Raw genomic sequence first — 11,679 nt, 5'->3', positions numbered from 1 at the left:
CGAGGGAGGGAGGAGGAAGATGGAGATGAGCGGGGGCTGGTTGTTTTGCTGGTTGCAGGTGATGCTTTGTGGGAGCTTTTTCGTGAGCAAGGAGAGAGAGAGGAGGGTGGTGGTTGGTTGGTTTTATACGAGGGAGAGGGAGAGGAGGGGAGGGCCCCATTGACCCGGATCCCTCTGGGCCATTTGACCGAGTTGGTGCGATGAGACGAGAGGAGGAGCGGAGGTTGGTTGAGTGGCTGCCATTTGCAAAGGCCCTCCCCCCACGGGGCTGGATTTGGTAGGTAGGTATACTTCACTCCCAGTGCTCCTCGTCCTATTCCCTTTCCTTTTTTCTGTGTGTCTGGTTTTGTTTATTGTTTCATCTTTTATTTTTTTTTCAGTTCGATTTGTTTTTGGAAATGGGATTGTTGGTTGTACCCGGTGAGTGTACCAGATGCGTGAGTTGGGCGCGCATAGGTAGGGGTTTTTCTTCGCCTCCGATTTGGTGGGTGTCCTTGATGGTACATCTTTCTGAAATACGTATGTGGTAACAGCAAAAAAAAAAGTTTTTTATTACAGCATCTACGGTGTTGTATAATTGTGTATTGATATATGAATAAGGTATTTGTTAGTTTTACTAGTAGGACGATGATGATGCATGCATGCCGTTCACATAAATCGATCAGTATTGTTTATTTTTAGTGTGTTGTTCGTCTATATGTACTTTATATAATATACAACATGTACTATGTTTTCGTTCCTTTGTTATTCAATGAGTTAAACCTGATTCTATCATGCATGCCTTCTATTGGACAGGAGGGGACACGAGCTAGCCCAAGGTTTTCAATTGGTCCAAGGGATTGCTGTTGCTTGATGGAAGAAAAAGTCTGAGTTGGAAACAAACTTCAATGGCTCAACACCCACTTCCACGTTAGTAGATTTTTTGGGGCACACATCAGCAGCACATGGCGATGCTTAATGGGTATAGAAAGTGTTTATTCCCTCACTCTGACTCAGACTACGTTGCTTCTCATCTTATTTTTAATTTCTACTACTACAATCCCGTAATCTTTCCTCTTTTTTTCAGGCTCACCCACCGACATTTTTCTAGCACCCCACGCTAGCTCCCCCTCCTTTCTGAGATTCTAGAAAACCCAGCAGCATGTCTTTGTGTGTGATTGTGCAAGAAAGAAAGCAAAGAAAGGGAAAGGGTGAAGCAAGAAAGGGGAGAATCTGATCAATTTGGTGAGCTACCCCCTCCTTCCTTCCCGCTCCTAATTCCCCTCCCTCTTGATATAGAGCAAGTTGTGCACTTGTTTAACCCTTACTTTATTCTTGGTTGGTGTACATGTTGTAAGGTTAGGGTAGGCCGAGTATTCCACGTACTCATGCTTGCTGCATCGGAATTTACACATCCAGCTGTTACGACAACAGTATCATTACAAGTGTATTACGTCAATTTCATGGCTATTTTGTTTGTTGTTTGGTTAAGTTTGTATAGTGAAATGGTCATGATGGTGGCAGGACTATTCGAACTAGTCTTGCTGCAATATTTGAATTCTAAAGAGGAAGGTTCCTTTTTTTTTAAAAAAAACCCGAATATAGAGGAAGGTTGGACTGTTTCCATTTCCATGAGGACATCCTGGAGTCTTGAGTCTTGAGTCTTGAGAGGACAAAATACAGGTAATCCTAGTAGAGTAAGCTCAGCTGTTCATGTTCAAACAAAAGAAATATTTTAATGGTTTAATCTCCAACGATGTATCCTTAAGAATTGTAAACTCATTCGGGGTTTGGTGGTGACATTGATTACAGTGCTAAAGAATATTTTTCGTGGTACTCCGGTCCAGTCAGCTGCCCCCCTTTTGGTGCCATGAAACCTCACTCTTTGCATTCTTTCTGTTGCATGAGTCCAAAGATAATACCACCAGATCTACTACAGTTAAAAGTGCTTATCTGCTCCATCAAAAAGAGAACTAGTACTACAAGCATGGTATCCAAAGCGATCAATTGAGACAATAACAATCCTGAAAGATTGTTTTCATAGCAGGTGCTTTCAGAGTTTCTGTCATTTGCTCTGGCATGCAAGGATTTAGCTATTTAGCATGAAAACTGCTTATGCGTTGATGTAAACACGTCACCCTATACTATATATGTGTCACATTCAGCCATGTTTCTTCATTTGTGGTGCAGATAAGAAATGCTCCAAAACATGATGCAGATCTACTGATGAGAAGAAGAGGAGGCAAGGCAAATTGATGGAGATTGGAGAGGAGTTGAGGGCACCCGCAATGATTATCTATAGGCTCTTTACAAGAGATCCATGTCAGCATATTTTACTACTTAGAATAGATTAAATGAAGAGAGAGAGAGAGCAAAGCTATCTACTAACCTAGAGATAGTCTATAGAGAAAAACGAGGCAATGGATTAGAGAGCTATAGATACCCATGCAAACATACTATTGAGTTGGTTTACTATTAATCTAGTCTATTGCTGAGATGTACATGTTTTATAGAGAGTACCTTACTTTAGTACTGCGGGTGTCCTGAGGCTCCTGGCCTTGGGCTTTGCATGTGGAGCATGGAAAAGTGGGTAGCTAGGGAATTGATTGGTGGAAATAACTCCCAGAGGTTAGGTTAGTTTTCTCCTCCTTGTTGGGTGCAGGCAGCTGAGTGGCCAGTCCCCATAGTACAGAGATCTGGTATCTTTGTCAAGGCCAGGAAGTCTTAAATGCACCCATCAACAACCACCCATGCTCTCCTCCTCCTACACCATCCAATCCAATCCAATTCCAGTGCTAATTTGCGTCATATCGGATGAATTTGGAGTATTAAACATAGACTACTTATAAAACTAATTAACTAAATGAGAGTTAATTTGCGTGACAAATTTTTTAAGCCTAATTAACTGTTTAAATGGGAATAAAACTTTTTAGTTCCTATCACATCAGATGTTTAAATAATAATTATAAATATTAAACGTAGACTATTAATAACCTGGATTAATTCGCGAGTCACCAGACCAGCCAGCCCCCTACAAACACCAGGCCACCACAGTTGAGTACTAGTAGGAGGCAGGACCTCCTCATCAGTAATGGCACCCTCTTTTCCCTCCATGGAACTGTGCATGGACCCGGTCCTCATGCACTACAACATCAGATGTTACTGCTCTCCTGTTTCACAATATTTGTTGTTTATGGTATTGGATTATCCATCTCAATATTTGTCTACTGAGAAGACCAATGCCAATATATTATTGTTGCAATTTATTTTGCTCTTTACCCGTAACCAAATGCTTTGTAAGAGCTTGGCGATTATATTATACGGAGTATGTTTCTGTAGGTGGTATACATTGTCTTTTCTCATTATTTTTTCTTGTATATATTTTTAGTCTATGGAACAACATTGCAAAATGAAGATAGTAACATGTAGTTGGTGCCAGTACTTGCACTAAATAGGCTGTGTTATTGCCTCCTTGGCTAATGTCTCTGAATTGCGGGTGGCCGGGTCCCTTGTATCAATCTAAGTGCAATTGTTCAACAGTCGCAGATTGTCACACCATGGATCTAACAGTCGGAGGCCAAACGGTAGGCAAAATGTTGTTCTTTTCTATGCTATTAATTTGGTGTTTGCAAGATGTCACATTGCTAGAATTATATATTTTTTTTGAAGTGAAACATTGCTAGAATTATATTACTTTTTGAAATTTCAGCAACTTAACTATTGTCTATTGTCACACAGGTGTATGGAGCTGTGGATGTAGACCTGGTGTACTCATGGGGCATTCCTAGGAAGGGAAGGGAAGCCAAGAGAAGGAAAGGGAAGAGAAGAGATGCAGCAGGCAGCAGGCAGCAGCAGCAGCAAGTTGCTGCTGGTGGTGTAATAATAAAGGTGTGTCAATGAATGAGATGAGATGCTGCTGAGCTACTACCCTCCCTCCATACACCTTGGGCCAAATCCAACAAGAGGTAGGTAGCATCTGCTTCAATAAATTAGCTTACCTGCACCCTGTACTGCCCCTGCTTCTGTTATACCAATTCCATTTCTCTAGTACAAGTAGTAGAGTGGTAGTGTAGGAGTAGGAGCCTAGGACGCAATAAGGTGCAAGAAGGTGCAAGGCTACCACAATTTTGGGGATTGTTTCCTTTAGTTTGTCGAATCCACAAGAGTTTCACCGATCAGCAATAATGTACTTCCTCCCTCCAAAAAGACTCAACCTATAAGAGCTCCCAATATAACGAATCTAAACAAATTCGTTATCACATAGCCACTTATCTAAATTGTTATCACATCGCCGCTTAGGTTGAGTTTTTTTTTGAGATGGAGGGAGTACCCAGTAAACACATGCCACAAAGTATTTTACTACTTCCCAGGAGTTGTCCCAAAATATAACAACTTCTCCACCATCATTCTTTTCCCAACCAATTATAACCCTCCACCATTCACTTTTCCCACCTACTTCTACTACTCATCCAATCATAACTCTCCACCACCCACTTCTACCTACTTTCTTAATAACCGTGTCCACCCTAAAACTTCTTATATTCTGGGACAGAGAGAGTATGTCTTTTCGATGTTGATGCAAGGCTGAATGGAAGCTATCTTTTTAAGCTATGGCTTTATAAGCTGAAGATATGTAACCGATGCAACAGAAAATAATTTATGTTGATACTTGCACGTCTATTCTTAGCATTAGAAAAGTACCAAGTAACTTAAAACAACGGAAAAACCCTAATTATAATCATAAAATTGGTTGCAAACAAGCTGGCCATAATCTTTTAATCACAACTATAGCTTTTAATTTCTCTTGATGTGTTATTAGTAAAACTTGGTAAAACTGTAACAATATCATGAGAATTACTTCTTAACGACGTAGTCATGCAAGATCTTTCAAAATTTGTGCAAAAGCATGTCCTAAACCCTCTTCCCATCAATTTATATTTTTAGGTTATAAGCCGTTGCCAAAATTTTAATTTTAAAATTTAATTTTAAGAGTTAATTTTGTGAGTTTTTATCATAGTTTATTGTTTAGTATTGGTTTTTAAATCGCAAATAATATAGTAGAAAAGTTTTGTCTATAAATTTTTTTTAGTTGTTTGTATGTTGTTTTACATTTTATCAGTTGTAAGCCAACCGATCAGACTAACCCAAGGAAAGACTCGGAGAGGCTTGACAACCATCTTAATCGAGTGATCACCAACCATCTGGTTTACTCTGAGGAGCCTTGAACAATTCCGTGATATAATCCCGTTCGTTTCTGTTTAAGATACACATTCTATCTCAATTTTCGTTAGGAAGTTTTTAAAACCGCGTTTCATGTGAAATTTTATAGAAGTTGCTAAAATATCAAATATATATTTATTTTTAAGATTAAAATAATTAAAACTAAATTAATTGATCCGCTTCTTCATCTATCTCTGACCGGGTCACAACTCTTCCAAAATCCAGAAAGAATAACCTGAAGGGACGACTTGGCCATTCACTCGTTCAGGCCGGTCAATGCAGCATCACATTAACAAGACGAGGCAACAGTAACAAAAGAGCAGTTGGTGCACAACTTTTCAAGCGATGTCCCCATTCCACCGGAAAGTTTTCCCTAGCGGACACAACAAAAGACAAACATTTACTCTGCCCCTTTTTTCCTCTTCGTTGTCAGACACGTCACCAGTGAAAATTAAATTATAAACATCGAACCTTGTTGTTCATGCATGGTACAGTATGGAGGTGAGTCAAGAGATGGACTAGCCGTAGAAACTGTAGGAGAAAAAGGAAGAACAGTGATTGGGACCAAGATGACTCGTTCACCCTTATATTTAATTAATCAGCACCGTTTCTTTTATGAATCATGATGTAATGGCGTCATTAGCTACCCTTATTTACCCGCCAGGAATCGTGCGCGCACATGTAAGCGAGGAGGGAATTTGTGGTACTACGCTACTACTTTGTTCAATGGAAAAAGCTTTTATTGGAATGAAGCTTAAAAACATAATAATAATAATAGTTTAGAGCATAACAAGAACGGGAGAAACTCTGCGAGAAAGCACTGATTGTGGTGAAACCAGTTCCCTTAGGTTTAAATTGGTAGACGATGTACCTGTCAACAGCGATGTGCCCATAATGACTTTATCAATATCAAGATATACCGATCCAATTTTTTAAAGGTATGGATAGGATGTGTGTTTATAAAGATAGGGTGTGTGAGTATCTATGTTTGTATTGTGTTTCTAAAAAGAAATACTACCTAATATGATTTACTACTTAAAATAATATGGTAATCTCTCCCTTACCCTCTTAGTCTCCTGTCCTAAAAAAAACTCATTCTGAAGTTTAAATTTTGTCAAAAAAAAATTAACTTTTACCATCTTACCTAACCTCAGCACGTAAAACGAGAAGTTCTCTCCTTTAAATATCATTTATCTACCTATTAAAATGAGGACCGCTACAAAACGGGATCTCGTTGCAACGGGATAGACATATTAACTATTCTCTTACACGAGTATCACAGGTACCGGATAACAGGTATTACAGGTATTAGGTACCATGCAGCTGGTAGCCTGGTACCACAACAGGGGTAACAGGTATCACAGGTATTGGGTACCATGCAACTGGTAGCCTGGTACCACAACAGGTATCAGGTATCCTCGTAGAAGGGTATCCCATTGTATTAGGTACCAGGTACTATCTCATAGAAGGGTATCCCGTTCCAACGAGATACCGTTGTATAGGCTTTCTGATTAAAATTACTACTTTTTTTCTAACAATGAGGGGTATTTTAGTCATTTTTACTCTTCACTAATCTTTCTTTAGGATGTTAGGAATGGGCCTTTTTGGGACCGAGGGAGTACGTAGTACCATGAACCGTAAAAGTCTCTAAACTGAAGCATCCATCCGATTGACGCGACTGCAAGCAAGCGTACGGTTACTGGCATTGACGACCAAAGGTGTGAAGATGATGAAGAGTTTCTAAAAGTTGCATGTCGGAAGTTGGAGACTACGGTTATGCAACTTTTTGCCAATTATGGTTGGAGATTTATAAATAGACTTCAATAATTGTAATCTCCTTATGTTAGACTGGATTCTTTATTGTTCCTTGCGGTGTGTTCTATTCAATTACATCTACACTATGTTCGTCAAACGCTTCTATGTAATAATTGGCTGTAGCTCTTTTGAGTAAATGCCGGGATATTTATTTATTTCATTATCTAAAAAAAAAACTGGCATTGACGACCCCGATTTTTGTCAATTGGAAGCTTTGAATCGAAATTCATCTACCATTGACGATCCCGGCTACTAATCCTTAATAACAACAATAACCCTAGACCAGATGACACTTATCTGTACGATCGATCGTGCCGTCCGTACACACGAAAAGACAGCCTTCGAGAAAAACGCAGGTAAAGCGATCCAAAGTACCATCACCAGTACGGCAGATTTTAAATTTTGACTCGATCAAGATCAAATCGAACCGAATCCGAGCGAAAACGAAGCGTTTCCGTGATCTCGTCGTCGTGGTTGGTGCGTACTACGTATACGGGTCATGCATGCATGTAGATCAGTTCTGTCAGGAGTTTTACGCTTGGTGGTTGCTTCATAATTCTAAATCAGCAATTAAATGCTTTGTCTTATTGTCTAATGGCCCTTTTGCTTAATTTTGGTGTTTAAACCTTTTGCTTGGTCGATTAATTGTTTGAGCCTAGCTTTTAATTTATCTGTCCTTGAAAAAAGTATTTATTTGAGCCTACGTATCTGAACGTACTTGAGTATTTTTTTAATTAATCATCCACATTCAATTTTCTTCATGCATGTTTTATCCTGAATCACCCTCGTCTACTATCAACCATCTCCCATTTAATAAGGGTAACATTTTTTTTCTACTCAATGTTAATATTTGCTAAAACTGCTAGGATGTGTTTATATTTTAGAATGGGAGGGAGTATGTATGTATATATATATATATATATATATATATATATATATATATATATATATATATATATATATATTTTGTGTGTGTGTGTGTGTGTGTTCTTAATTTCTTCTCTTAATTCTCTATCTCACTCGTAGACTTTAAATAACCACTATTAATAATTGGAACATATGTTATTCATTCTTTTGTTACTTTTCTCTCTCACTCATGGAATTTAATTACCGCTGCTAATAATTGATTAATACTTTTGTCTAGAGTTGGACCCCTCAGACTCTGCTGGCACATCGAGTGTCAGTAGTAAAAGTGTTTACTGATAGTCACTTAGTCAGCTTCCTTGATAGATTAGAGTGCTCCCATATGAATGGTATGATGTAGTTGTAATTTAACTTTCATTGGTTCCCAAAAATTTCCTTCTGGCGGTGAGGTGTGGAAAATTGGTTTACTTAAGCATTAAGCTATACACATTTATAAAGTTGTTACTCGATCTATTTATCATCGTCTATTTTGATTCAATTAAGTAGTGAGACGTGTGATGGGTATAGACAAACACTGTGAACAAAAGAAGCGTGCTACATGAATGATCTTGTCAAACATCCAAGATTTCTTTTAGAAATGACAACTTAGCTAGATTTGTGCCAGATAATAATGTTCCTTTAGGGCACTCCCGATGAAAGTGTTCATAGTTATTAATGGCGTGATATGTAGATGCAATCTAAGTTGGTAACAGAATTGAGGATGCATGTGTGAGAGAAATTGACCAACTTATGGAAAACAATTAAATAAATATAGTATTGTGACCAACCAAAGTGATTCCACATCAGAAAATCAGAGGAAAATGAACAGAGATAAGAGTAAAATAAAATGATGAACTCCGCCTCACTGCCGGCCCTCTGATAGCCAGCTTGATGGTTTCTAAGTAAGTTCCAAAGTTTTTTCCACATAAATTCTTTGGTAGATCTATTATATATAAAAGTTAGTTTTTTCTACGGTGTTGATAGAATTAATTTTTTAAGAGTTGTTTCTTTCTTTGGTGGTGCCTACTTATTTGTCACGTTTTATAGTCTTCTATAAAGACATAGGAAGTTTTATCTATCACGTTGTCAATGATCCAATCGGCTCGTTGACTTTAGAGTCTAGGTCACCAATTTATTCGATGGCACTGGTTTAAATATCAATCAGAAGAATACAAGGGTTGTTTATATCCTCCATATACTTTTTGGATATGCCGGAATCATATCTCTCGCAACGTTCCAAGATTTGGAGTTTCTTTGTTCTATTTTTGGCTCTTAAATGTCTCCTTCTACCAAATGGTTAGAATAATCTCTTTTATCTAAATCCAATTTGCCCTGTTTCAGGGGGGGAAAAAGCAGAGAAAGTGACGATGAAATTTATTATTCGGCAGCGCTTGTAATATTATTGCAACTGGCAGGTCAGCTTCTATAATGATGTCCCTATGATATGCAATATGAATTTATGATAGACTTCACATGGTTGGTATATCATTGTGAATTCCCTAGCAAACAACAACATAATACACTTAGGTCGTCGTACTAGGCATAATTAAACCAAGAACTCATCAATATTGGTTGGAGATAATTAAGAGAGCGAGGCCCCCACTTACTATATATGCATTAATTTTGTTGAAAAACATTTTAGTTTTCTTAATAAGTACGAAATATATATTATTGTATAATCTAAACGGACCCAGCTGATATAATGTTTGAAAGTTGAAACCTTACCAGTAAGTCCGTAACATGGTACAGTTTTGCATCGATCGTACGGTTTTTTGGACAGTGATTTTTAGCCTTAATCAAGCGGGCCATTGTACAGCATGCGACTTTATGTTGTCGTTGAAACAAGAGTTATTCATTTGACATGAGCTTTGCGTTAGGTTAATTTGGTCCCAAAAACAAACACAGCACAACGGAAGTAAACATCCATCAGTAGTCATGTGTACTCATGTTATGTTAGGACGAAGCTAGATATATATTGTAATTGATGGACGCATTAACGAGCATCGGATAGAGAGTACTACGTGATGGCTCAACTCACGGCAGTTGATATGTTAAATAATTACTTTCAATAATTTACCTTTTATGTACTCCGTGATAGAGCTAACGGCGCTAGCTATCGTGGTTAGACAGTTAAGGGTTCTTACTAATTATCAGTACCTTTTTATATGGAGAAATTTTATAGTCCTTAAAATAGTATCTCAAAGTATCTAAATTAAGATACGTACCAAATATTACATTAAAAAGTGCCGTACCTCCTGATACTTTTTCAAGGTGGTAAAATTACCCTTTTAGCTATCCACGGTGTATGCTTTACACTGAATCGGGATAGCCGTCTGATCAGCTAAAGGAGCGTACATGAACTATATCTAGAAATAGAGTTATTATCTAATACGTGTACACCCTGAAATCCTTTAGCCGAATAATATTTTTTTTGCGAGTAATCTTTAATGAAATAATGAATGGCCATACAAATGTATGTACAGCTTCACCGTAGATGGGGACAAGTTGGGAGCATATTGGACGTACTGACAACCATTCCAACTGATAAATGGACAAAGAGATATTGTAGCTAGCTGAGGTAGTTTTCATGTTGGCCTCAGGACAAAATAAAAGGCCAGCAACTATAGCTAGGCTAACCCACTAATTAACACTGATGTCTCACCTAATAGTGCACAATCCAATCTACTACCAAATTTAATCTTGGAGATGCTTTTTGGTCCTTTTGTTTCATCATTTTTGTTTTGGAGCAACTTTTCCAACTCCAAGCTGGTCCTTTTGGTTCCTTGGGTTCTAGAAGCCCTGTGGTGTGTACCTACCTACCTACCTACCTACCAACTTCCCCTTATTTGGTACCTAAACTAACCAGCATGGATACTGTTGGCTAATAGTCTACTGATCAATCAATTGATGTATACCATTACAAAGATTGTGTAATAGATTATGGAAAGAGATGGTGGGCATCAGCCATTTGGCTACCTATGGTAGGAGTGTACTAGATCCCTTAATTAGTTTTCATGATCTAACCAATAGGCACATAGGAATTCTTTTTTTCTTCTTAAGTTAACTGCTAACACCACTCTCTCTTCACTACTGGAATTCCACGGGGTCCCTAGGGTTTTCAAATGTTCCCTAGAGCCCTAATTAGAACCCAAGGGGATAATAAGTTCCCTAGAGCCGAAACTAAAACTCAAGGGAACTGAGATGATCCCTAGAGTTTTTGCTTGCTCATAGGGAAACTAGTACAGTTCGCACTGATAGGAGAACCACGGTGGCAGGGTCCACTGACTTTTTCAGAAACCAACCATGTGGAAAGGTTGTAATTGTTTCTCCCGCCTTGTGAATCCAAAATTTGGACTGTGCACCATATTCGCTTTCCATTGGAAAGTAATAAAGTACCCCAAGCTGCTAAACTTTCCCCTTTTTTCTTCCTTCAACATGTTCTTTCATCTCTTCCTCCCCAAATCAACTCCCTCTCTAGTCTCCACCACCAAATCTACTCTCAAGTAGTAGAGATCGACAGGAGCTTCGACCTTTGAGGGTGGTTGCAGCAGCACTCCTGAAGGCCGTGGTGGGCGTGGGCTGATTGCATTTGTTTGCGGCTGAGAGGCGACGCCGGGACAGGGGTGAATCAAGGCCACGGCGACCTGTGCAGCGTGGTGTTGCCGAGCTGCTCTCTAGTTAGCATTTAGCAAAGGTACTCGAGCAGATATTTTCCTGTGCATATTTTGAAGTTTTGATTTTTGATGGATTCGGTGCTTGATG

General features: G+C 38.7%; 1 long non-coding RNA gene across 2 annotated transcripts; it reads left to right on the top strand.

Moving 5' to 3' along the window:
• The first annotated feature begins 144 nt into the window (after positions 1–144).
• LOC127754857 (uncharacterized) lies at positions 145–2,491 on the top strand. 2 transcript variants are annotated; one of them, XR_008012900.1, is made up of 5 exons: positions 198–281; positions 381–456; positions 796–961; positions 1,067–1,224; positions 2,170–2,491. It is a non-coding gene; the product is annotated as an uncharacterized LOC127754857 (long non-coding RNA). The 2 variants fall into 2 exon arrangements; XR_008012901.1 differs by lacking the exon at positions 381–456 and having other exon boundaries at positions 145–281.
• The last annotated feature ends 9,188 nt before the right edge of the window (positions 2,492–11,679 follow it).

Source organism: Oryza glaberrima, chromosome 11 (genome assembly GCF_000147395.1).
Source record: "Oryza glaberrima chromosome 11, OglaRS2, whole genome shotgun sequence".
In the NCBI taxonomy this organism is placed as follows: domain Eukaryota; kingdom Viridiplantae; phylum Streptophyta; class Magnoliopsida; order Poales; family Poaceae; genus Oryza; species Oryza glaberrima.
The sequence above is the reverse complement of the archived record's forward strand: the minus strand, read 5'-3'. Positions and strand labels throughout refer to the sequence as shown.